The 25,622-nt window shown below is 44.2% G+C and overlaps 1 long non-coding RNA gene across 1 annotated transcript; it reads left to right on the forward strand.

Moving 5' to 3' along the window:
- The first annotated feature begins 1,083 nt into the window (after positions 1-1,083).
- On the forward strand, positions 1,084-21,376 carry LOC133392255 (uncharacterized). Its single transcript, XR_009765568.1, has 2 exons — positions 1,084-1,574; positions 20,485-21,376. It is a non-coding gene; the product is annotated as an uncharacterized LOC133392255 (long non-coding RNA).
- Positions 21,377-25,622: the final 4,246 nt, after the last annotated feature.

Raw genomic sequence — 25,622 nt, forward strand, 5'->3', positions numbered from 1 at the left:
CCGTAAAAAGGTACACAAATAGCGATGGAAGAATCGGAACAGTGAACCACACATCGTAAACACGTCGTAGCTTGCAAGCAAACCGCAGGCCAAAAATCGGCCAACACTCCAAATCGGTGCGATTTTCCTTCGCTGGGGATGCTTTTTGTAAGTAATTGTGAGGATTTTTTAGGGATCAAGTTGGTCGCCATAAAGCTCGCGCTGGTGTGCATATCTGGTCACATTCTTGCGGTGTTTCGGGCTTGCGGCCGCTTTAAACGGCGTTGCGCAGCATTCCTACGGTCTTTACTCCTTGGACGCAAGGCCACGGGAGTGACAAAATGCTGACAAATTTTTCAAAACGTGAGCTTTTGCCACTTTTTTGAGTTTTTGTCCAAATTTCGTAACTTGAAGCAGCCAGGAAATAAAGTTGACAAAAGTTGACAAAAAGTGACAAAATTTTACGTTCGCCAAAAAGCGTAAACAAACAGCTATTTGGCGCAGATGTGACCTATTGCTATGATAATAATGCAAAAATGCATGTTTATAATTGATTTATGTACCTATTAAGCACTTCTTAAATAAAATATCTATGATGTTCAGATGTTTGAGCTTTTTGTCGTTCATGTGTAGATTTTTGATTCGGACACGAGAAAAGCTGCAGTTTGCAGTTGAAAAGCAAGTTTGACAAAGTTATAAAAAATGTTAACTTTTTTTTACCTCCGTGGCCACGCGCCAATCAATTTCAATAACATTTGCACTAGACTTAAGTCAATTTCAATGCAAAAAATCAACAAAATTGTGCATTTGTATTTCATATCACGAGTTTGTTTACGTTTTTTCACGTTTCCGCATGAGCGAAAGAGACGGCACGACAAATCGAGCGAGAAAGGTGGACGAAGTGTTTGGAACGAAGTGGGAGAGGGGGGCACAAAATCTCGCCTCGAAACGAGCACTTTAAGCGAGCAAAGGACGGGTAGTGAAAATGAGCGAGAAGCAACAATTTTGGAACGTCAAAAACGCTCGCCTTGCGCTTCGGGTGACGTGAGTGTAGTCACGCACGTACACACCCCCAAAACCACGCAAACGCACAGCAAGCACACACACAGTCAAATCGTACGTATAGAAGGCATAGCACACCACCACCCTGCTGTCGTACGCACACTACACACAATTGCAGTGAAAAAGTAGCAATCATTACGTACGTGTGTGTGCGTGCGTATTTGGCAAACAGATTTGCAAAACCCTCTTCTAATCTGCTTGAGCCTGGTCGACGACGTGTTTTGGCCGATTTATTAGCGGCATGATAACGATAAATCTCCGTACAGTTTCGGTAGCGTGGGAGAGATTGTGAAGATTGTGTGTGCGTGTGCCCGTTGGGGAATGTGGAAAGCAGTTTGAAGCATTTTATGTGTGAGATTCGATGAAAACGAAAAGTGTTTCCAGCTCGAAGGTTGAATGTTGAATCCGAAACAACAACAAAAAGAAAAGAACCAGCAACGAACCATCGAGACGTGTGTTGAAGGCGACCAGAAGGTGAATCGTTCCATCGTGTGTGGTGGAGTGAAGGCGGAACGAGAATCTTTAAACGCAAGGTATGTAATGTAGCTAAAAGGGTGAAATATGTGTCCCCCCACCAACAAGGGGAAAGTGCATGGTTGCAGCAAGTGTATGACTGCAGCGCGTCACAATGTAAACAGTGAAGATGAAAGTGTCCCAAAAACACCTTCAAAACGCTACTTCTAAATGCATATCAAATTCGTTGAATGAATTCACCCGGGGCTACTTGGATTACTTCCAAATGTGTGACATTTTCGAAGCAACACGCCTACTGTAAACAATGCGCGCCAGCCACAACCAGTCGGTGGTCGGCGTGTTGGAGGGAGAGCTGAACGGAGGGGTGTCGACAAATTATTGCGCAATTATTTTCGACATCAACATTCATCCCCACTCAGCTCTCCTCAGCACCACCTTCAAACTCGCCAAAGGTTAATGAACGTTTTCGGATAGTGTGGTGCGAGCCGGAAAGGGGAAAGAAAGTTGCAGTTGCACACACACACACCCCCCGCTTGCTGTCACCGTGCGCACCGCTACACGGGTTGCAGATCCGATCCAATCATAATCGAGGCCGCTCGAGGCCATCATCTAGGCCCGCGGCAGCACAACAAAAGCTAATACACGATCGCTTACCCGCCACCCGGTGGCACGATCGCGATCTGTGCCGGTTGGTACGCAGCAAACAGCCTTTACTTTTACTTCTATTTTTAGCAACAAATCATAGCATGCCGGCCAACCCACCAACCGCCAACTCCCCAAAATAAGCAACCAGAAAAACACAACGAATTGGAGCCAAAACATGCGGCGAAACGAAATGTGCGCAAAAAGAGCGACTTGTATGAATCGTGATTGAACGGCAAGACGATAAAGATGAAATTTTACAGCTGGAGTTTGATGGAAATCTTTTTTTGCGACTCATCGAAAGCGAAGGGAACACGTCCCGACGGTTGCACTGTTTAAAAGTGCACGGCTGACGGATGAGATTAGCAAGGTCGCGGGGCTAGACACGACACGTGTGTATATGGGGATTAAACACGTAAGCGACGGCGGATTGTCGATGTAATCGATCGGATGACGCGCGTGTCTCACCGCACCATGTGTAGAAGTTGTATTGTATTTATTAAGTAATCGAGAGAATCAATGTTCTCCGCTCTCAGTTATGATCCGTTTCAGTGTCGCTGTCTTACAGCATTAGAGGTACATTCAATTGTACACACCAGCACCACTGATAAGCGCCTTCCCCACTGAAGGGGACTTGCTTCATCATGCAGTCGAGGCACTTCACGGAACCACCACACTGTCGCACGCCTATTACCAGCGACACGCTTGCACGGGGGATGATAGCGGTTGTTTGGTTCTATTATTAAACTCATCATTATCACTCCCACCCCAAAGTGCCCCCCAAAAAAAATAGGACCCAAGCCCGGAGGCTCGACTCTTCATCGACACGCGTTTTGAGCGTTTGTTTTTGCGCTGCAATCATCTAACGCAGAAAGAAGCGAAGCGCACAATCGCGCACAATTTCGTGGCCGAATGGTCCAACTCAAGGACTTTTACTTTCCCTTCCTCATCATCGGTGCCCACCATCCCATGCTCGCTGTTTCTGCCGGACACCCGGTGCTGTCCGAGCGCGGTAGATAATTAAAGCATGGCCGGTCAGGTCAGGACGGGTTGTTTGTGCGATTTTTCGGGTTTTTTTTCTGCAGATCGGAAGTGTGCCCACGCTGCGTATCGTGTAGTTTTGATTTTTTGTACCGAAACTATAATTTTACGCTCCCCAATTGTGAGCTGTAGGAAGAAAAAAACGAAGAAGAAAAATGCATTTTAAATGCGATTTATTGATGAATTGTACCGGGTGAATCAAAAAGTTGTAGGGGAAGTCAGGGTTGGTTCGACACTGTGGGTAGCATTGACACCTTGCCGTTTTAGTAACTATGGAACTTTTTAAAGAAAAATAATCGATACACCTTTTTTATATTTACTGTTTTGAATATTTGAGTCACACTTCACTGATCAGAAATCTATCAATTGTCATAAAACAACAAAATAAACACATGGTAGTTCTGATTGACAGCCGATGCAAATTTTTACTTCTGATACTTCAGGAATTGTGGAGTTTATTCAACAAAATATATAGTTTTCGTGTTAATATTATTGTTATATAAACGCTATTGATTAGTTCTGTATCAAAGTGCGTAATTTTTTTTAATAAAAATGTTAGTATAAAATGTTCCCAAAACTTGTGTGGCCAATGGGGGTAAAATCGACACCACACTTGGTAGTAGTGTAATGCCTATTTGCAGTTTGTTAACTGTTTTTTTTTTATATCGTAATTTAAAAGTGCATATATTTTCTACAGAGCAAACACTCAATTTAAAAATACCTTAGAATCTTTAAAATTCGCGATGTCAACAAACCAAGGAGCTTATAATTACGGAATTAAGCTATCATTATCTCATACAACGTCTGAAAACTCGGACTCAAAAAAACATGTACTTAATGTATGGGTTAAGCTTATTAAAATTACTATATGTTTATGGCTTCGACCGTATTTGAGGCTTACTTTATGTCGGTTTAGGCTTAACTGAAGAAAACAATAGGCGCTGGTATGGAATCTCATTGGCCGATGTTCGACTTTTGGCTTTCGAGTTGACAGAGAAAAATAAAATTGAACAACCTTGGATTTTATTTAAAAAAAAGAAGAAGTAGATTGCTGGAAGATATTGGTTACAAGGTTTTTTTAAGGAATCTTAACGATTCATTCTATAAACCAGATGCTGACTCCGAACCGTAGTTTCTCGTAAGATAGTACATAATGAGTTAAAAAAGCTTTTTTTGATGTTTACTGATAAGTTTATAATGGCAAAAGCATTGCCATAAGGTATCGAAACTACCTCCACCTCCCCTACTAGATGCTTTTGTTGTGCTCCACGCGTTCGCACGTTTGGTACGAGGTGCGAGATCACCTTTGATTGATTTGGCTGGAAATTACGTCGAGAACGGTTTTCAAGGCTTTTTACCCTCGATCGTTAGGCGACGGCGGTTGTTTACGACAGGGAGCTTTAAAAGTTGTTTATTTACTTTTTAATGTAAAGAGCGGCCCCATTCTCGGTCATGGTCCGTGTTGTATCTGCTCGCTTATATAAATTCATTTTGAGTATCGTTTAATCGCTAAGAAGAGTAACAATTTAGTACATTTTTTATGAACTTTAATTATTTATTTCAGTTCACGCAAAATGAGGCTAAATATAAAAAAAAGTATATTACACCATTAATAAACCTCCGACTATAAATGAAACCCCCCAACAGAGCGAGCCATTTACTGTTTGTTCTAGAAGCTGCTTTTAAGCTACCATCCGCCCTGCTGTCTCCCCGTTTGTTTCTGTATCGCATTTGTCCGCTCCCATGTGCGGGCTTAGCGGGTTAGTTTGCCCAAGCTTATCAATGTCGCACGCAAGGGAGGCGAGCAGTACGGGTGCATTCTCCGGAGGACAGCCGTCAGCTCGCACAAACACATACGGCACCAGAATATTTAATGCATCGCACGCACCACCACCCCGGTCGGTCGAATCTGTTCCGTTTTGCGCGATGCGTTTATTTTAAGCTGCACCTCGGTGCGAATGCAAATGCGGTGAAGGTCGCGCGCTGGAGACGGGGCTGGAATTGTGTATTATGCCTTTTTGCGGCAATGTGTTTTACGCCTCTTTTACGTTGCTTTCAAAAGAATTTTCTGGACCAGACACACTGAAAGAATTTCATTTCGCACTTGATGCCTTGGCATTCTAATAATACAGAACCAATTTATTCTTCATTTCGTTTTAGCAGTTTTTAAACTTGAATCGACGACAGTGTTTGGCGCATCTTTAACTCGGCAACATGTGCCCTTTTTGGGGCTGACTGGGCAAAACAAATCAATTTATCATTCGACCAATAACGGAAAAAGGCTCATTGATCCGTAATCCCATTAGCGAGACCACCAACCATTTAGAAAGCATATGGGGCACGACGAGCGACCGTCCGATCTGTGCCCTGACAGTTTGCCAGCTTTTTTGCTACCTACCCAGTGGCAATTCAATAATTCGCTCTTTCCTTTGCCAAAACCAAAGAGACAAGACAAGTTTCGTTTGACGGCCTGCACATTGGCAAATCAAACCCTGGGTGTCTCGGTCCGGTCATCAAAAATTTGGTATTACGATCAGTAATTAATCGTGCATTTAACGTGTAACGGCGACACATGGTTTGGTTATGTCGTATTTGGGTTTATTTTTAATTCCCATCCATTCCGTCCCGATCCATTCCGTGTCCCGGCTCGTTCGTGTGTTGTACGGATTGGTGCGGCGTTGCTGACGCAAAATCTATTTACCGCTTTCCGGTTGGAGGGGTTGTGTTTTTTCTTCCTCTGTTTTTAATTTGCCTTCTTCAATTTGCCCACTCCATAACAAGGGATGGAACCATTTATTGTAGGTCTATTTCGAGGTGTTGCCTCTCGTTGCCTTACCAAGCAAAGTATGCAATATCGATTAGCTCTCTGTTGCTCTGTCGATATTCATCAGTGCACTTTTGCACAGCGGAGGAAACCGTCGTCCGTTTTTGTTTTGCTTTCTTGTACTTTTCTCTGCTCCTTGACATTTACATTTCCTTTCACTGAGGGGATTGGTACATTTCTACGGCGCAAAAAGTCACCGAATACAAACAAAAACAACACCACACCTAAACCGGAAGCAAGAGCGTATCAGGTTTCGACCGGCACCGTTAAGACACGTGCCTAAGACAACAACAACAACAGGAAAAATGTTGCAACACCCAATAGACCGAAGCACATTGCAGGCGAGGTGCCGTCGTAGGTGGTTGTCCTTTTGTTTGCCGTTTGTGTCTTGTTCCTTGTTCCTTGTCTTGTTTGTGACTGTTCCGACTGTCCTAAAGCACAGGTGCGCTCACACACTCGATTGTGCCTTGCTGAGCTTAAGCCCTACATTTGCATGCCAAAAAATGGGAGAAGGAAAAACGAGAGAGAGGAAAATGCAAACACACACGTGGTGGCACCGTTCGGATGTGCTGCACGAGGAAAGTTTGGTCGTCCGAACTGGACGAACGATTCTACTATGCATTAATCGATACGTTTTTCATCGCTATGGAAACGAATATTGATACGGTATAGGCTTCAATAATCCAATAAAAGTTGCACATTGTGGTCTAATGTGATTACACTCTGCCTTCCACACGTACTGTAGAAAGGTTGTGCAAATTAATTTCAAAAGCTATTGATAAGTTTGATAGAAGAAAAGTACAGTAAATCCGAATAAGTAAAAGCGCATACAATCATTGCCAAAAATGATAATGACCGATCAAGTGAAGAAAGGGTTCCCACTCTTGTTTGCTATCAGCTAATTTCTAATTACAGTCGTTGTCGCTGAATTTCGACTCTAACTCACCTATTTTTGTCACGAAGGCACCCATTTTTGACAGCGTGTCATAACTTTTGCCTCGTAGGCATCAATAGTAGACAGTGCGCATCAATTTATGTCTCTAAGACATCATTTTTTGACTGTGAGTCAATCGGTTTATTGACAAAATTTAACGTAATTTCTGAAACTGCGTGTTCCGAAATCATTGAAATCAAGTTAAGTAGTGAATAAATTCATTGAGAGAATTTAAAATATAAAATTGTTCCTATTTAACCTATTTTAGAAGTTTTCGTGCAGTTATAAAAAATTTGCATGTATTTTCAGGTGTAAACAATGACTTTAGAATTTGTTTGAATTTGTTAAAATTTGTGTAATTTGATTGTTTTTTTAACAATACAGTTATTGTATTGTTTATGTGATTTTAAATTACAATTGTCAAAAATCTCCTCAAATACTTTTTAAAATTATCATGAATCCCATAAGTGTCAAACATTGATTACTTACAGACAAAAGTAGGTGCGTTAGAGTCAAAAATTTATGTGCACTGTTAAAAATGATGCCTTAGAGTTGGTGGCAACAACTGTAGGTTTTAAAGTAAAATTGATTGCATTGTGCTCTGTTGTGCAATTCATGTCAATTGAGATGCATTTCTAACTGTCTGTGACCATTTTTATCAAAACTACGATTTGTGTATAATACTAAAAGTTCCATTCATCGTTTCACATTGATATTTGGGAGTTTAAGTTCTTGATCTACTTCCCTCTTTGTGTGTAGTTGTGCGTTTGTAGCAAAATGAGAATTATCTAAGACAGGGATCTTCAAACTACGGCCCGCGGGCTGCTTGCGGTCCTCAAGAGCCTTTAATGCGGCCCGCGATGACTAAAGGTAAAAGGCTGTCTTTTCTGACTACTTTATCAAAATTATTTTTTTTACTGCTGAAAGACGAAAATCAAGATTCAATAAAATAAAGCTGCAGAAATTTGATATGTTTTGTTAGTATTTTCTTATTAAAACGAGATTTGAACTTCCACTCATTCTAATGGTAGCGTCGAAATGGCCTTCGACAACGTTGATTGTGAAGCAATGCGGCCCGCGAACTGAAAAGCTTGGAGTCCCCTGATCTAAAAGAAAAATATTAAGGATTGTGTCAATTTTTGCTATTTAAATTCCCGTTTTCCCTTTATTTACAACTTCATTTTTACAGCATTTTAATCGCTTTAACCCCTTTTCTCGAAGCTGCTCTGCCGATGACTCGTTCGCTCTGTTTTCTTCATCTCTCTTTGTCGCTTCTCACCCGAGATACACGACTCGTGTTGTTGATAAATATATTCAGCACGTTCCGTTCTGGATGCATTCTCGATTGCGTCATACTGAGTGTGTGTTCTCTCGTGCACGATCATTGCGGTCATCGTGGTGGTAATGTGATAGTTGGTAATTTGCATATTTCGCAAAGGGGGTAACAGGGGAGTTAGGAGGCAATGTGTCGCCAATGCCGTGGGGGAAGCAAGCAAGGGACGCGCACGATGGATTAAATTTCACTTAACTGTTTGCACATTAATCGTGCGTTGATCTGCGTGGAGAAGGGCGGCTGTGCGTCAACCGCATGTATTAGCATTTTTTTTTGTTTCTCATTTTCTATTATCGATTGAATTGGTGTTGGTATTGGTATTAACTATCGAATATAGTTTATTGTTATTATTATTCATTTTAATTTATTATTTTGATTATCATTTAGTCGTGTTGAATGGGTCGAACGTTTTGTATTAAGTTACAATTTGTTAACTCTAATCCTTTTACAGGGTTTTCCATGAGTTCTCATAGATGTGGGACACTTCCTAGTCTCTTTCTTATGGGAAGTGAACTTCATATGATGGAAATTGGACTATATGGCACCTTTTTCGAACAGGCTCCTTGAAAAATCTTATTTGATTTGTCCAACAAGGGTGCTATAGATTCACATTTGATTAAGTTCATTTCAAGTAAGAATGAGGCAACAAAGTGTCCCACAGCTATGAGAACTCCTGGTAAACCGTGTATTTTTGGAATATTTTCTAACATTTCTGCATATTTTTCATTTAATCAATAAATATTTTATCTGATCACCTTTGCTGCAGGCTCTCAACCTTGCTACAAAAGTTGACTGCTGAAATGCTGAATTAAATACAATGATTCAAGCGCCTTTGTGTCCTCCTTTCTAACCTATTTTTCTTCCGAAAAGAAAAGCTCCATTATTCTATTCTCTCCGGATTTCGATTAGTTTCGTCCTTGTGACAATTTTTACAGACAGGTGGTGGCTAATACGAGCTTATGTGACGATATGATGTCGCACCGCACCAGACACCAGAGACACGTTACAAAGAGTTTTCCTCTTCCCGCGGACTTTTTTTTTGTTAGTGGTCCTCCCACAAATTCACTTTTGTTCATACATTTTTCTGTGTCGCCGAGTTTTCGTTTTGTTTCCACGCCATGATTTCCCATATCCCCTACCCCATCATTTACCCAATGGCGCGATATGCTACGGATGCCTGTGCCGGAAAAAGGAACCTTGACAATTTCCTTCGCACCTGTGCTGTACCAGAACCAGCGCTTTTTCTCACGCTTTTTTCCCCTTTTCCCTTTGTTTTGGTACACAGAAGAGACGCGACTGGCGTGTATCTGTCTTTGTGTGTGCTACTTGTGTCGATCCAGTGAAGGACCAACTTCACCACACCATCTCCCCCCATGTCGACGAGGAATCACTTCATCAATAACCTCCGCGAGGCACGAACGAACGACTTTTCCGCTTTTCCGCCGAGATCGCAATCTCGGAGCGTGTGCAGTGGCGAAAGCACACAACCAGCATGTGCGCTTACGGCGCATACTCACGTTTATTGATTATGCAACGGTGTTCAGGACATTGTTCAGGCGGTGTCGTCGCCGCAGGACCACCGGGAGGTCCTGCTGACTCTCGGTTCGGAGCGAGTGCTCTCCGTCTGTGCGCGTAACGCACCTGTATGAATGGAACGCAGGAAAAGCTCCGAGCTCCGAGACGGGGGCAAAACAGCACACGAGAGAAAGAGAGAGAGAGAGAGAGAGAGAGAGAAAAAGAGAGAGATATATCTATGATCTTCGTTTAGGTTGGGGCTGTTGACTCTCGGGCAAGCTTTTCTGGACGCCAATCGGGTCGGGTTTTGTTGTAAATTAAATTTTCCGAAGCACGAACGAATGAAAAACTCTCGCCATTCCGAGAGAGCGACTATTTACGAACGAGGTGCAGCGAAAATCGACAAAACACATCCCCCGACAGGCAGGCGGCCATGCGCTTTGGCGCGGTAAAAAGGAGGAATTGGGTCCTTGCTGAACGAATGAGATCATGGTCCCGTCGTAAAGGATGGCTGGAAGATTTTATCTTTCTTTGTTGAATAATGCCACAGCTTTATTGGAAGGACATGCTTTAGAGCCTAATGAAGAATTTTGCCTAATAGAGGAAAAATGATAGAAAAATGCTTCTATTTTAGTTTTTGGGAGTATAAATGAATTCAATCTATATAATAAGGCATAAGTTGTTATATCCAAAGTTAAAAATAATATACATAAACTTTTCCAAAATGTAAACATCATTTTCAACGCATTCCTCTAGAATTTCGTGTTTCGCTATTTGCTGAAAATATTCCGCGCATTGTTGATGTCGGTGGTAGCAGCTCCAAACGGAAAAGCTGGGGGCAGCTAAAGCTTCCAGGATATGTGGGGCAAATGCTCTCTCGCATTTTTCACATCGCCAAATTTTCGCCGTTTTCTCTCTCATTCTTGCTCTCAGTTCTCCGTTCTCAGTTCAGATAAAAAAGGACCCATACTTATCCCAAGCAAGCCTTGCAATCGAGAATGCTGAAAACAACCAAAAGCCCGCTCTCTCTCTCTCTTCGCAGCCGGACACAACAATCGTTCTCAATCGTGCCCGTTTTCGTCCGTGTTGGGTTGAAAAGGAAAAGCCTTTGGGAAGGAAGTAGTAACCGATCGAGAGCTCTAATATTCCTAACTGGAAGTCAGTTCGTACCAGTCACGAAATATATCCGGGTCCGTGTGCGTCCAGAAAGAGTTTGTGTGTGTGTGTGTGTGTGTAGTATCCCTTCTAGCTGAGGAGGGGAGGGTGTTGATAGAAAGGGTTGCCATCTCTTGCCCATGCAAATTGAAAGAGCATTTAATATGTGGAATAATTTACGCGAAAACCTTCGCCAACGAATGGTTTTGCAGGCAGAGTCTGCTATTATGCTACAGTGAGTGTGGCAACGTACGTGTGTGTGTGTTCCTGTGTGTACGTGTACGCTTTACTGTGCACAATAAACATGTGCAAAAATTGTGTCAAACATCAACGACGAGATTAAAGTTATTGCATCAGGCGACGACGACCCTCAAGGTGTATGTGAGTATTCGCGATAGTAAAACAGACAATAACTCATCTTTCTGCTATCTGGTGGAGCAAGAAGGGGAGTAAGGGAGGGAGATGGTATTTTGGTGAAATTGATTTTCCCTATTGCTGCATGCTGCTGCAGTGAGGACGTGATGGAGCAGCCAAGACAAACTCATCCTTATCGAGCGAAGAGGGAAGCGGGCCTTAGAGAATTACTCGAGCGTAAAAGAGACAAAAGAGGTTGCTACGCATACGCGTGTGTGTGTGTGTGTGTGTGTGGGGGGGGGGGGGATGGGATGTGGTCTCGAACAGAGACTGGCACTGGGCAAAAAAAGGATGTGTTGTAAAGTGTTGCCCCTTTACTTGTTTTCCTCCCCATACCATTGCTTCCTTAGCCTACTACGACGCATCGGTTACATGCTCTTTGTTTCTTGCTTGTGTGTGTGTCTGTGCATGGAGCTTTTCCTTGTCGTGGGCAATGGAAGCTCTGGTGTTTGTGCTTGCGTGTTTGTTGCTGTTTAATTCCACCCACTAAAAATAGTGAACCGGAAAGGCGGCGGGGTGAACGAATTTGTCCAGTTTTCGTCCCTGTCGGGGTGAGACATCGACGACGCAAGGAAGGGGAGGGGGGCATAAACAGTTCTGCTGTGTGGAGGATTATTTCTGTGATTGAACAGGATTCTTGGTACTGAGGGATGTGGAAAGTGGGGTGTAGAAGGATAAATTAAATCCGGGATGTTTTTTTTTCGTCCGTTGGTGTGTGTATTTCACACCCACACTAGAACTAGGAGATGTTGTAATCTTGGAAAGTGATTACGGAGTTTCACTCTCACTCTTTGTCTCTCTCTCTTTCTTTCTCTCTCACATACAGACACACACACACTCACATACACTCTCTCTAAATTTATAACGAAGGAAAATTTATGGTTAATGTTTCGCAGAATTGTGATCTTTGCTTTGTTTTTTGGATTGATTGCCAAGAAGGCTGATTGATTTATGTTTCTTATGTTTTATCTGGAAATATAATGAACTACAAAAAATGACTAGTATAATAGATAAGGTATCGGTTTGAAACCGTCAGCCTTTCAAGGACGCAGCTTCTTGTATACTCTTTGTTTGTCGATGATTTTGCGTTGAGAAAGAAGTTTCATTTCACAATAATGACTGATTGAAGTTACAAGATTTATTTCTTATTAAGATGATTTTTTTTTAATTTTGGAGTGCAATCATTCAATTTACTTAAAACATTATCTATTCTTTACATAATTCACATTAATTCTTGGATAAAAGCCTAGCCGTATTGTTGTCCCAAAGACGCAAAGATTACATCATACAGAGCGAACCCCCGTTTTATGACATCGATCTTTGCATCAGAATATACTAATTTGCTGCTCGCTCAACCCGGCGATTGTTGTTCGCCACGAGGTAAACAAATTAATTAATCTTCAAACTGTGCTTCTCCTATCCGCAGTGCCAGCCACACTGCAGCCGCGCTCCCAAATCACACCCCCCTCAAAGCACGAATTGTTGTTGTGCTGTTACGTTTGCGAGTTAAAATCCAAATCGTCGCCGAACTAATGCCATGCCCGACCTAAGTCACGTAGGCCTAAATAAAACCGCTCATGCTCTGCTCATTCCATCCCCCTTTCTTCGTCCCTCCACTCATGTTGTGTCTCCATGTGACATGTTGTGTCGGATGTCCATTGCTATTATATGCCGCTATGGGCGTCTCGGGCAGAGCGTCGTGACGAGAATTTATGCATCAAATGGAGCTATAGACCGATGCACGAAAAGAGAGAGAGAAGCCCTTCCGTGTGAGCGTTTTTTTGTGATAAAGAGAGCGCCACCACAATGTGTGTGTGTGTTGGTAAACAAATGTCCAACAACAAATATTTATCTCACCATATTAGGGAGAGGGTGGCTGGTAGTACTACTATCTATCAGCAGGACTGTGTTCGACGAAGACCCAAAATGACGACGCCCCCTTCTGGAGAGAGAAAAAACAAAAATAAAAGGCCAAGAAGCGAAATTGTGCCATCATCGATTCGATGGTGTGATGATACGTTTACCGGATTGTACTAGAAAGAGGGGCCGTTCCGGTGTTTGTGTGTCTGCCAGAAACGTGCCAGAAACGTGTGCGAACGAAAGGCACTCATAGGGCAAAGCCATGGAAAAGCTTCCTGGCTATCTCTTCTGTCAGGTCGTCTTGCCGCAGTTTTGTTTGAAAGTTTTCGGTAAAAGTTTCGTCCGTGTGGGGCAAAGCAATGTCGTCGTTATCGAGAGGGAAAGTACACTTTGCCGGCATTCCCTTTTTTTGCCTCTTGTTTTCTCGGAACAATCAGACGAAATTACACCTGGGATGGGAAACAGAAAGATGGGAGGATTTTCACAACGGATAATTGCTGTCGACACAATCAATATATCCTCGTCCGCGCCTGCCGTCGTCTGGGTTTGGGCTCCCCGAGACACGGTCCTATAGCTCCCTGTAAGGACACGCGGCCAAGTTACGGCGCCATTTCTTGAGAGCCGTTTGTGTTTCGGTGGAAGGTGAAGGCGGTCTAATGTCGTTGTCATCCTGAAGCGCAAAAAAGGTTTCAAGGACAGGGAGAAGAATAGTCTCTCGTTTTAGAAAAACATTGTTTCGAGCATTGTGTTCGAGTAGGAGATGTTGGAGCGTAAACAAGATACGCTGCGATGTCTGCGGGCAATAACTATTCGTGGGAATACACAATGTTTTTTTTTATGCTGTTTATAACCCTCTAAGGCTTCTCTTTAGGGGAAATTATTGTTGGTGCCGTAAACCATATGCAATCAGTCCCTTTAAACCGGAGCAGGAGCATAAAAATAAATTGATAAAAATTCCGCAGCAATCATTACGCGTCGGGAACGACGATCGATTGGTCACCCATATGATATGCCCCCTGTGAAGGAATGTCCGTATCGTATATCAGTTGATTAGCCAGTTGACAGCAGCCAGCCAGTAATTATCGATTACAACATTCGGTTACAATTGAGTCGGTCGCGCAGCAAGATAACCACCCCCCTTCCCCATTGCTTTATCAGTTAAGAACCGTTGGGGAAAGGTATAGTTTTTCCCCCTCGTGTGTTGCTGTTTTGCGACAACACTCCTCTCTGATAAGATTGCTGCCAGATTGGTTCTGGTACTTTGTGTGGAGTTAACGATTAGAGGCAAGCTTATCTGTGATCTGCGTGAAAAAAACAGCTGTAAAAGGTACTGCAGAGTGTAAACAACATCGAAACCTTATTGTCTACCTTGCAAACGGAAATCCGTGTGTCGTATGGCGGTGGTGTGTGTGTGTCATACTTTTCCAGCCATCGGGCAATCAAACTGTTTGCTAATACCGTGCCAAACGGACTTTCGCTTCGCTCGACTGTCTACTGCACTCAATTGTTTCACTGTGGGGTTTGTGTATGATGCCTTTATTTACAAGTAATTTAATACTGTTTGTTTCAATTGCTCAGAAATCGCTTCAACAGCACGGGCAGGGGGGAAGACGTACGGTGTCCCGGGGACGATTGGTTCATGCTCTATTTTTAGCACAGCCGAGGGTTGACGATAGAAATGAAGAGTCGGATTAACGAGAGTACCACCTCCCACCGCCCACCAGGGACCGGCAGAATGGAAGCGAACCGATTGCACCATACGACTTGTTGCATCATACAAAAATGACGCCGCCGCCGGCAGTGAAAGAATAATGAAACAATTAGTCATCGCAGTGCCTCGGTGCCTTGAGGCCACATCCAGCACACATTCCAGTACAGCGGCAGCTGGCAATCGATACAAATCAATCCATCAACCGTTTGGGGGGGGTATGGATGAATTAATTAAGAGCAACAGAACGTTTGTACGATTTCGCCTCCATTGCTCCGACGCAGTTTTCCAATGCTGCTCCAATGGAAAGCATTTAGTGAGATTCTTTCTTCCAGCAACACGCGTTGTGTTCACAAGGCTTTTCCGAGGAAGTCTTACGAATATGAGTTGAACCAATCGGGGAAAGTATTGATTAGAACCTCCCATCACCACCCCACCAAATAGAAAGCAAATCAACCTAAGCTGCTGATAAACTTCATTTTCCAAGGTTGTTTTCTTTCCCTCCCTCGCTCTCTCTCTCTCTCTCTCTCTCTCTCTCTCTCTCTCTTTCCATGCTCTTTCGATGATTAATATGCCGTTCGATAATGGTTCTCCACTGGGGTAAGGTGTTCGTCTGTTACACACCAAGAAGTCGCAGGCGTCGCTTTCTGCCGCTTTGACGTAATTCTAACGAGTTTCTCTCATTAGCAGCCCCTGGTGGTGTGTTGTGGTTTTGCGTCAGAACACGCGCGCACACCCCGCTTCCGAGTCGCGAGAGGGCACTAATGCACAGCACAAAATATTCATAAATGCTTTCTACACTGCCCCCAAGGCCTATGCTCATACTTCCTTCGCCAGAGTCATCAACAGCTGCCGCACGCGATCGATTGTTTATAAACTCAATTTCTCCGGACTCTACGCGTGCCCAGAGTTCGTTCCAACGGGGAAATTGGTAAAAGTTCGTGCCGATGATGGTGTGATGGTGCACAAGACAAACTCGCCGTTTCCTTCCACCGGATGCATCCATTCTCTCAACGCAAAAAGGTCGAAGGAAGAAGAGTACCTGTATCGAACTTGAGAAGTGATCCTCTCTGCTAAAACCTTCCTCCCCCAAGTACTGCACTACTCATTGGCACCTCTTTTGTGTAGTGGATTTTGCGGCAGCCAGAATGCAGAACAAAAGAAGGGAAGGGTATTCGAAAAAAAAGGAAAAACAAACGAAACGATGACGTCGGACGCTTCCGTCGGCTTTACTTGAGTGGTGTTTGAAAGATGAGGATCGATCCTCAAGTTTGCGGCTCAGCAGTATGTATGCATTGTGATGGAGGTTTCATTTTTGCGACGCCTATAAATAGCAAAGAATCCCGCTACTCAGCAGAGGGAAAAAATATTGCCACCAATTGAGGGTAAAGTGAAACATATTGGAAGCGAATTGATGCGAGTCACCACCAACCATCAGCCGTGTTCCTGCTCTCCGGCTCGTCATGTTCACAAGGCGCCTGTCGTCGTGCTGCAAAATGCAAAGAAGAAGCCAAAATTAATAAACAACGTTTTATGGGAAGTGCAGCTCGTCGTCTGCGACCAGATGGACGTCAACGTGACCGGCAGAGGAGACAGTTGAAACTGAAAGTCACGTAAAGCGTGGGGGTCCCCACCGCAAGAACACTCCCTTCTGGTTCTGGTTGCTGCTGGATGGTTTGGTGCAAATTGGAGCGTCACTGCAAACGTTTTGTGCAAATGTATTTTAAACTTCTTGCTAGGGCTAAGGCTAAACATAAAAATAAGCATTAATTTAACAAGCTCACAAGCCAATTCCTTCGCTCTGAAGATCTAGAAGTATCGCTAAAAATAACGTCCTTGTGTACAGTGAAATCGACACTGGAAGGAGATCTTTATCTAAACGTGACAAAAGCCTCTCAGTCACGAACATCATACTTGACCCAGAATCGGGAGAAACACTTCGCAAAAGGATCGATATAATCGGTGTGAGGTAGAATTAATGCGTAACAACTTTCCAATCACTGGATAACTCCGAATTTGATGCCTTGAGTGTGTCATGAAAGAGGCACCAAACAACCAAAGAAAACCTAATATTAAAATTAACAAAAAGACATGTTTGTGAAGAATTAACTGAATTTTCTTCATCTCTTAAAATCCCATTTACAAAAAAGTTTGTGGAAATACTGTGAAACACCAAAAAGGACGCATAAGAAACCCACTTTTGGTGAAAACATCTCTATGAGCATGTGTGTGTTTGTGTGGCATATATCCACATCCCTGCTGCAACACTGCACACGGCCGGGGGCCACTGGGTGTGGCAACCTCGGTTTTACCGGCCGGCATATTATTTTGTGGGTCGCGGGAACCCGACCGGAGTGAGAGGGTCTCCTCCGAAGGCCGAATGGTGAGGAGAATAAAATCTTCCAACAGTGTGTACAAGCGCACAGATCACACACACACGCACACGCACATCTTGCCGGGCCGGTTATTGCGTTTCCCTTGCAGCCGGCAGGGGGGCCCGGTCGATCGGATCAGGATGAACTGGACAAACCGGTTCGACGGAACCAAGTATCGTCGCGGTTCGTTTGGTGGGGAGTTTGTTTTCGGGAGAAGATAATTTATTTAAATAAATACTGATTCTTCATCTCGCCGGGCTGCTTGTTCCGATGTTTGCCGGTACGCGGGGGTTGCGCGCGTGGGCCGCTGCTCACCGGTGTGTGTTCTATGCTTTAAGGGGTGGTGAGGCCGGTACGCACTCTCAATCTCCTTTCCGTTGTTGTGCGTACTTTGGGTCGCATTGGTTGGTTTTTTTTGGCGTTGTTGTCGTTTCGAAGAGAGAAAACCGGATTATTACAGAACAACACAGAAATACACTGTAGCGCGTGTTTGTAGTGCGCGTTGTGGAAAGTTCGAGAGCTTCGGCTTTGGGGGGAAAGGGAGTCCAATTGCTCCCTTAAAAAGAGCTGCATTACATTATGTGCAGATTGAACATTTAAACGCAACAAGGTGAACAACAGAATACCGCTGTAATGAAAAGGGGAATTAATTGAGTTGCGTAACAAGTATGATAAGAATATAAATTTGCCTTATATTCCATATTTTTAAATGAGCTTTAGTTACATAATTCTGTACCTAAAATTCATCAAACATTTACAACACAAAATCCATTTTGTTTTCTGCAAATCATAACTTTTCATATCAATACAGGGTTTTCCAAGTCACTTTCGAATGTGCACATTATTCATTCACCACCTGCTAGATGTTTTTCAACAGCTGTCAAATGGTGTATTTGCATCATAATAAAAATTTCAGTTCTTACACATGATTTTCAACACATCACAAAGAGCTGTCAAACTCAATTCAACTTGAGATGTGTTGAAAATCATGTGGAAGAACTAAAAATTATTGTGATGCAATTACAACATTTGACAGCTGTTGAAAAACTGCTTGCAATCGTTTGACAGGCCGAGATAAATATCGTGTTTTTCGTTTTTTAAACAGTAGTTTTCGATTGGTCCAATGTCCATGTAAAATGTGTTCTAACGGTTGTATAGTGTGCATTTTTTACAACAAGAACTCGTGTTTTACGAATTATTTTGTTGAATTACGAAAATTGTTTTTATGCGAAGATTCGTGGTGTATGAATGCAAAAATATTGGTGAGTCTTTTTTTGACATTTGTTTCTGGCTTAAGGAGAAAGATTCGCGAAGAAAGATATGGCTTGTGAGAACGTACCTAATGAAAAATATTGTAGGCAATTTAAATTAACTCGGAAAACCCTGTAAGTGCACTGAATTCCCTTCTTTACAGTTCCGTTTTTATGCTTCTAATGGTATTGATTGATTGTTTTTGTCTTTTTTTCTTCTTTCGATTGCTCTATGATTTATATCAATCCGCATCAAATCTACCGATCGTGTCTTGGCCACAGATTTTATTTGCTTACCGTTTTGCCAATAAAACTGTGTTGCATGGTGACACGCGAACCGTTTACCCAAAGGAAAGAGCCAGCACACGCAGCACGACCAGAACGATTGGGGCGCATGGTAACGATAGCTAACGATTTGATGATAATTTTTCCGCTTTTCCCAGCAATGCAAAGAAGAGGGGAGCGTCCGAAGAAGCGGGGTAAATTTATTGCAATCTGATTGTAAAACTTTTTAACGATTGTTATTCGCCGCCGTACCGTACCTTTGCGTTGTGTGAGAGTGGTAGTAGAGGCACTCTGCATGGGAGCTGTCCTTTTGTTCTGTTCTATTGTACGAGACAATGCACATCTGTCCTTGAGAGCCCTGTTGGTAACTATCCTTCAGGTTCAGTTGCTAAGTGATGTGTGTGTTGCGTCCTTTTTGTGTCTTGGTCACGCACCATTTCGATGGAGTTCTGTTAGAGAAGTAACGTTGCAATAAAGTCGTTCAGTTCAGCAATGATTGCTTTGTTTATAAGAGCATCTATGATTAATTCTAGTTTTTTCCCCTTCCCTTCCACTCCCACCGCCATTGCCTTCTTGGGCGCGTTTGCCAGTTGGAACTGGAGCAATGAACTCGAGGTGCATGAAGGCAGTGTAATAGTGTACGCTGCTCTCCCTTTCTAAACAGCTGCCAATGTCAATGTTCAATCGTTTGCACCTGCTTGGCCTAGAAATCAATATTGAAATGTATTAGCCCAGATATAGAGACCACATGCAGGTGCTGAGGAAAGAGAAGTGGGGGTGTAACTGGACAACATTTTCTGGTTCACCGAACGGACCTGGTCAGACCCGGTGGCGGTTAGAAAAATCCCACTTGTGGCAGTGAATGTGAATGAAAATTAATGAACACCTCACGACTCTCCCACACGCTTCTCATCTCTTAAAGCAATTTACACTTTTGCTCTCGTTTGCATACGGCAATGGGCAAATGCTGGAGACGTTGACGCTGAGTTTTGCTGGCAGGAAGTTTGCAAGCTCTGCTGCATTCCAATGGGAGTGGGTAGTAGGCGATATAAATGGCTATCTCTCTCTCTCTCGGTTTCATCTAAACTGCGAAACCCAACAGCGGAATCCCTACAGCGCAAAACTGATGCAAAAGTTGTATAATGTTCCTGTACGCACCGGTTGAAAATGCAGTTCCAACCCTAGCCCGCCTGCGCCACTGTTGCCATAGGTCGTGATGATCCAACACCCTGCCACCTAAGGCGAGACACGGTGTCGATGAGATTAAAAGTCGCACCGTAATTAAAGAACTCCATTAGTAAACGACCTTGAAGACCTTCCCCTTTTGTTCTCAAGCACACGCAACCGGGCAACAGGTTATGCGCGCGGGTGTTGCCAAGCCGCACTGTGCCAAGACACGGTTCCTCCTCATGTTGTATGGCTTCTGCGATGCGTGAAGGTTCCTTCCTGTTGGGACTGGAATTCCTATTGTGACACAATGTTCTACCTCGAGGTCATTAGGAAGGGGCATCGATTTATTGATTGTCTTCATGCTTCTGGAACTATGAAGAGATGCCCCTTTACCATGTCATGTACAAGACGCATCCCTCTCAACAGCTCACTAATTCCTGTTTGTTCTTGTTTTGTCTTGCAGATTCATACACTCCCAAAACCGGATGTTTATTCTCTCCGAACGCCAGTTGGTGCGTACTGAAGCTCGCAACCCTCGTAAACAGAGTGATTAAGTCGCGGTGAAAAGTCGCGGTCCGGAAATAGGGAACGCGCCCCACCCGCGCGCGCCATACGCCACAGTGCTGCAGTGCTGAATTGCAGTTTTGCCGAAAGCAAAAAAGAATTGATACGTGCGCGCCACAACGGTCGGTCGAAAGGAATGTGTTGCGTATGCAACACAAGCGGATAGGTGCGCGGACAAAGAAACTCTAGGGGCGGCAAAGAAAGACGCACCGAAACGAAAAACATTAAAAAAAACAACAACACGCCACTACACTAATCCACCCTTGGGCGTGTTTGTGTGTGTGTGGCGACGCGATTCCCCACATTCACACCCATCGCGGTGAGCAGCCGATTTCGGCGTCGTGTGTGGACAGTCAGTCAGTGCGCCGAATCGGCCAAGTGCAGCCATTGATGCCAGAGTAGCAGCAGCAGCAGCAGCAGCGGTACCGAAAGTTGCGTTCCGTGACAGTCTTCGGTCGCTCATCATCGCCGTTGAATCGATTTTGGCTTTTGCCCCTACCCGTTCGTATAAGAGGGTAGCAGCAAGCAAGCCTTTTTCGTGGGGCAAGTTTCGCGAAGCGCGAAAGAGAAGTAAGCGTGCTGTGGTCGTGTGCGCTCTTTAGCGCAACGGGGTTCAGTAAGTTCTGACCAGCGTCAGACAGCAGTAGTGCCACTGCTGTAGGTTGAAATCGAACGCCGAAGAGACATAGGAAAAGGAAGGTTTCCGAAACGTTGTAAGCGAACCATATCGTCGCAGCGGGCAACTGCGTAGTTGCGGTGCGACGTCGACCAATAATAATCAACAACAGCAACTTCAGCACGAGAAAGCGACACCAACAGAGCGCCGCCCATTGGAACGGTGTGGGGTGTGAAGGCTTTTTTATTAAAGCCAATTGTGAGATCGCGGACGATACTGTAAATTGTGAGCAACAAGTAGGCGCAACGCTTCTTCGCGTGATCTCCGGTCGCCGATAGAATCTGCATCTGTCGGCGGCTAGTGAGCCTGAGTGGGGTGATCGTGATATACTTTCGAGTGTGCTAGGAAGGCCGGACGAACTTCTGCGGATTTTTGCATTAAACAAAAGAGGTGAAGTGTTCTAAGACGGAGCTGGTTGTTGGATTAAGCAGATTGAGAATCAACTAAAGCGTGATCGAATCTCTAGAAGATCGCCTCTCGCGTACACTAACGAACAGAAGAAGAAGAATACCTCTGTAAGCTAAAAGCGGTTCAAAACCCAGCAACACCAAAACCCGAACTCTCGCTCTCTCTCATACGTAATCGTCGCGAATTAAGCAAACCCTCTTCCTTCACTCTCCCTACCCCGTCTCGTCCTTCTCCATCTCGGAGCTAGACGCCCCAACCAACCCCAAGCGAGCGCGATCGTAACCGGGAGGGTAAGTGCATTAAATCTGGGGCAGCGCAGGCGGTTCCCATGCTGAACTACCGCCTCGTGTCAACGCACTTCCTGAAGCAGCCATAGATTTCGCGGCCTACCACCGCACAGCCATACAGAGCGAGAAGTAGAGACACCGGCGCATTGGCGGGCAGAGGACGTCCCCTTCCGAGGGCAAAGGTCGTAAAAATGTGCAGAGATCGGGATATGCCACTTCGATGAACGGAACTCTGTCGCGTTGTTATAGTGTGTGAGTGCGTGTGTGTGAGTACACTGTATTGTGTCATCGTTAGTAGCATCGTTACCTAGTGGCCGACCACGACCCAACCCACTGCGTGCGTGCGAGTGTGTGTGATTGGGGGAAATATCTAGTTAGTGCATTAGCCAGGCAGCAAGAGTGCCGGGAGCGCCAACGAGCGAGCGTGTGTGTGTGAGTGCCTGTGAGAGCGAGTGTGAGCGAGAGCGTGTGTGGTGAGAGTAGAGCGCCGCTGCATTAGTACTACTAAGTTAGCTTCATACTACTACTTCGGTTACTTACTACACTACTACCACTGATCACCTTCTACCGCACGACACGCGTCGCGATACCCTTTGCTGGCTTTGCGCGTGTATGTGTGCGTGTTGATCCAAAGCTTGCCGGCCGCCTGCACCAGAGAGTGTGTGTGCGCGAAGCACACGGGCGATCCTTTCGGAAGCGGCTGAACAGCTCGGTAGTAGTTTGATGTCATCCGAGGACTTCACATCCTTCGCGAGTATCTCTACAGACGTCCCGGGGACAATAACATCGGCGGACCGTGTACGCATCGTGTGATCGGCCTGCTTGTTGGGATAATTATATCCCACTGTTCGCAAACGGAAACGAGATCAACAACGGGAAGATAGATCAAATTGCTGTCTCTGCTTCTGTTTGTTGTTGGGAAGTGATACACTGCCAGAACAACGAGTTCGAAACACACACGCGCTAATTTGTGCCGAATTCCCAAGTGTGTACCGCCGCGCATCCGGAAGAACCATCAAACACATCCGGAAGCTCGGGCCACCATCAACATCAGCAGTGCAACATCAGCAGCAGCAGCAACAGCGACTCACAACCGCTGTCGCTTTGATCGTTGTTAAGCCGCGAAGATTCCACCCAAAATTGAAGCATTTGCCAAAAACTGCTGGGAAACTGTAACCGCTTGCGTGGTAAGTGTAAACATATTTTATCGTTAGGGCATAAATATCGTATCGCTCTCTTTCTCTACTCTTACCTGCCGTTTATATTGCTAAAAACGTTCGGAAGTAGTTTCTGTTTGGCTCCAAGTGGCGATGATCTTTGCGAAGGTCCGTTTGGTTTATTGCCCTCCTGCTCGATCGTTATTGACCTTCGAGAAGGTTTGGTGTATTTGGGGCGGAGGTTTCGATTGGCAGATTGCCATCGGAAGGGTAGAAAACAGTTGATCGTACGTACAAATTGCAATGATATTTCATCCGGCGCAAAAAAATTGGAAGTGATGGATAATAATAGGTGACGACGATACGAATTTGTTGAATGCAGAATTGTTTTGAAACGATCCTAATTAATCAATTAATCTAATCCGGGTATTGGTTATGAAAGGAGAGCTGGTTTTAGTTTTTTTTATATTCTTTCGTTTTATTATTACACACTTAGGAGAGAAAAAGCGTACCTCTAAGAAAAATCTCTTAAATTGTTCTCCGGTCTTGAAGTTATGGTCCAGAGTAGAATCGATCCCATGCATTGTTATGTGATATACCGATCATTATCACATTACACTATACAGCTACCTTATCGCTGTGAAGCTAATTGGGCATCATATGATATCGTCTCGCGAAGCATTGCATTATGTCATTCCTTTGTGATGAATTATGTTTAAAGTAGGAAAGAATTAAGGGCAAATTTAATGCAAAATAAAATGTAAAAAAAGCATCAAATTATCAAAATTTAAAACCCTTCAACGAAACAACAACCTGCACCAATTTGCCGTAGTTAAGCAACCGCGTTAACTCTGTGCTGAATCTTGTACATTTTAATTTAGATGGATGCCACCACATCGCACCACTCCCACCCAGAACAATATTCTCAACCCAGAACCAAGAACACGAGCAAAACAAAATCCCACAAAACAACAACCGATTTGTGTTGTTGTCGCTCGAAAATCGCACCATCTTCCGCGCCAGCCGGGGTATTAAACCGCGTTTATATTTTTAGCCAGCCGGTCGCGGCCCCGCAATCATCAATCCCAGAAAGCACAGGGGCCCAACACATGTGTCGGCACTTCTGCCATACAGTGGCATTTTGCAGGCGTTTTTTTTTGTTTTCCTCTTTTTTTTTGGTCATGTTATGACCGGCCAGGCTGATGAGGTGTTTGTTTTGTTGCTTCGAAATGCGCCAATTTCGTCGCCAATCTCCGCCGCACAGGCCGGTCTTGCGGCCGCGGTTCACATCGAGCAATGGCAGAGAGCGAAGGGCCGGGCATGTTGTTTGGTTGGCGATGTTCCCTGATGTTACGTCCCATTGCTTATCGTGTTTCCCCGTTCCTGCGACGGTACACCGTCCCGATAAACGTGTGGCGTCTTGTTTCGGGCTTTTTTTCGTGGTTGTTGGTTAATAATTGTAAATAAACAACAAAGCAGGGTGGAAGCGTTTGTGTGATGATGCATGGCTCACCGGTTTTCAAATATATTGTAAAAGCAAATGTGTGACCAATGTGTTTGTGTGTTTTGGTCGATAGGCGTAGGTAAAGATAGCTTTGCATATGATGCGTAATGCAATGGGTCGTTGAATGATGGTAGCTTCACTGACAATTTAATTGATTTGTCATACTAATCATCATTTGAATGAATGTTTGTATGGACTGTTCATGCACTGCTTGTCGAGCCAAAACCCCGCCTACAATCGTCAAGAGACGTTGGGCAGCAGTTTTCATCCACGTGTCTTCAAAAAAGGCAAATAACTAAACGATTAATGTGGAACATTTCTCGCATTAGCTGACCTTCAAAAAAGCCCTCAACCATCGCTCATCGCTAGCAATAAGTTAGGATTATCATTCCCTCCGTCGCTCATCCAAAGTGCATCCTCATATAAAGCGTAATCTTTCCGCAATGGTGTTCCTTCCCACTTGCCCGACCCGTCTCAGGATGCACTTTGAAATCTGTGCGTAATGTTTGCCACCGACCGCAGATGACGTACTTAAGACACTCGCCTGTAAAGGTATGACCAGTCAGCAATGGTATTTTTACCAAAAGTGTTGAATCTTAAAAGCGACCAATAAAAATACGATCACACATATCTTTCGTCAGCGTCTCTCCGTCGACTCGGTCGTGGTGTTTTTGCTGCCGTTTTGCTTCTCTCGTTCGCATTGCGCGTGACTCTGGATGTTGGTCCTTAAGAGGATCGCCTCATTTTGACACATATTCACACCAAGAAGCCAAGATCAAGATGTGGAATTTTGCGTTTGGGGTTTATTTCGTTTTTTCTTTTCCTTCTCTCACTCCGACGTCATTTATTCTGACGCAAATGTTGCTCGTCTGCTGGTCGTCAACTCCATTTCATTTGCGCTACTACTTACACGCTTGCTCCTTTCCCTCGCGATGATGGAAAACTGGCGCACACGGGTAATGATTAATAATGCAGCAGCAGCAGTAGTGTGTGGCGCGGTGCATT

Source organism: Anopheles gambiae, chromosome 2, assembly GCF_943734735.2.
Source record: "Anopheles gambiae chromosome 2, idAnoGambNW_F1_1, whole genome shotgun sequence".
In the NCBI taxonomy this organism is placed as follows: Eukaryota; Metazoa; Arthropoda; class Insecta; order Diptera; family Culicidae; genus Anopheles; species Anopheles gambiae.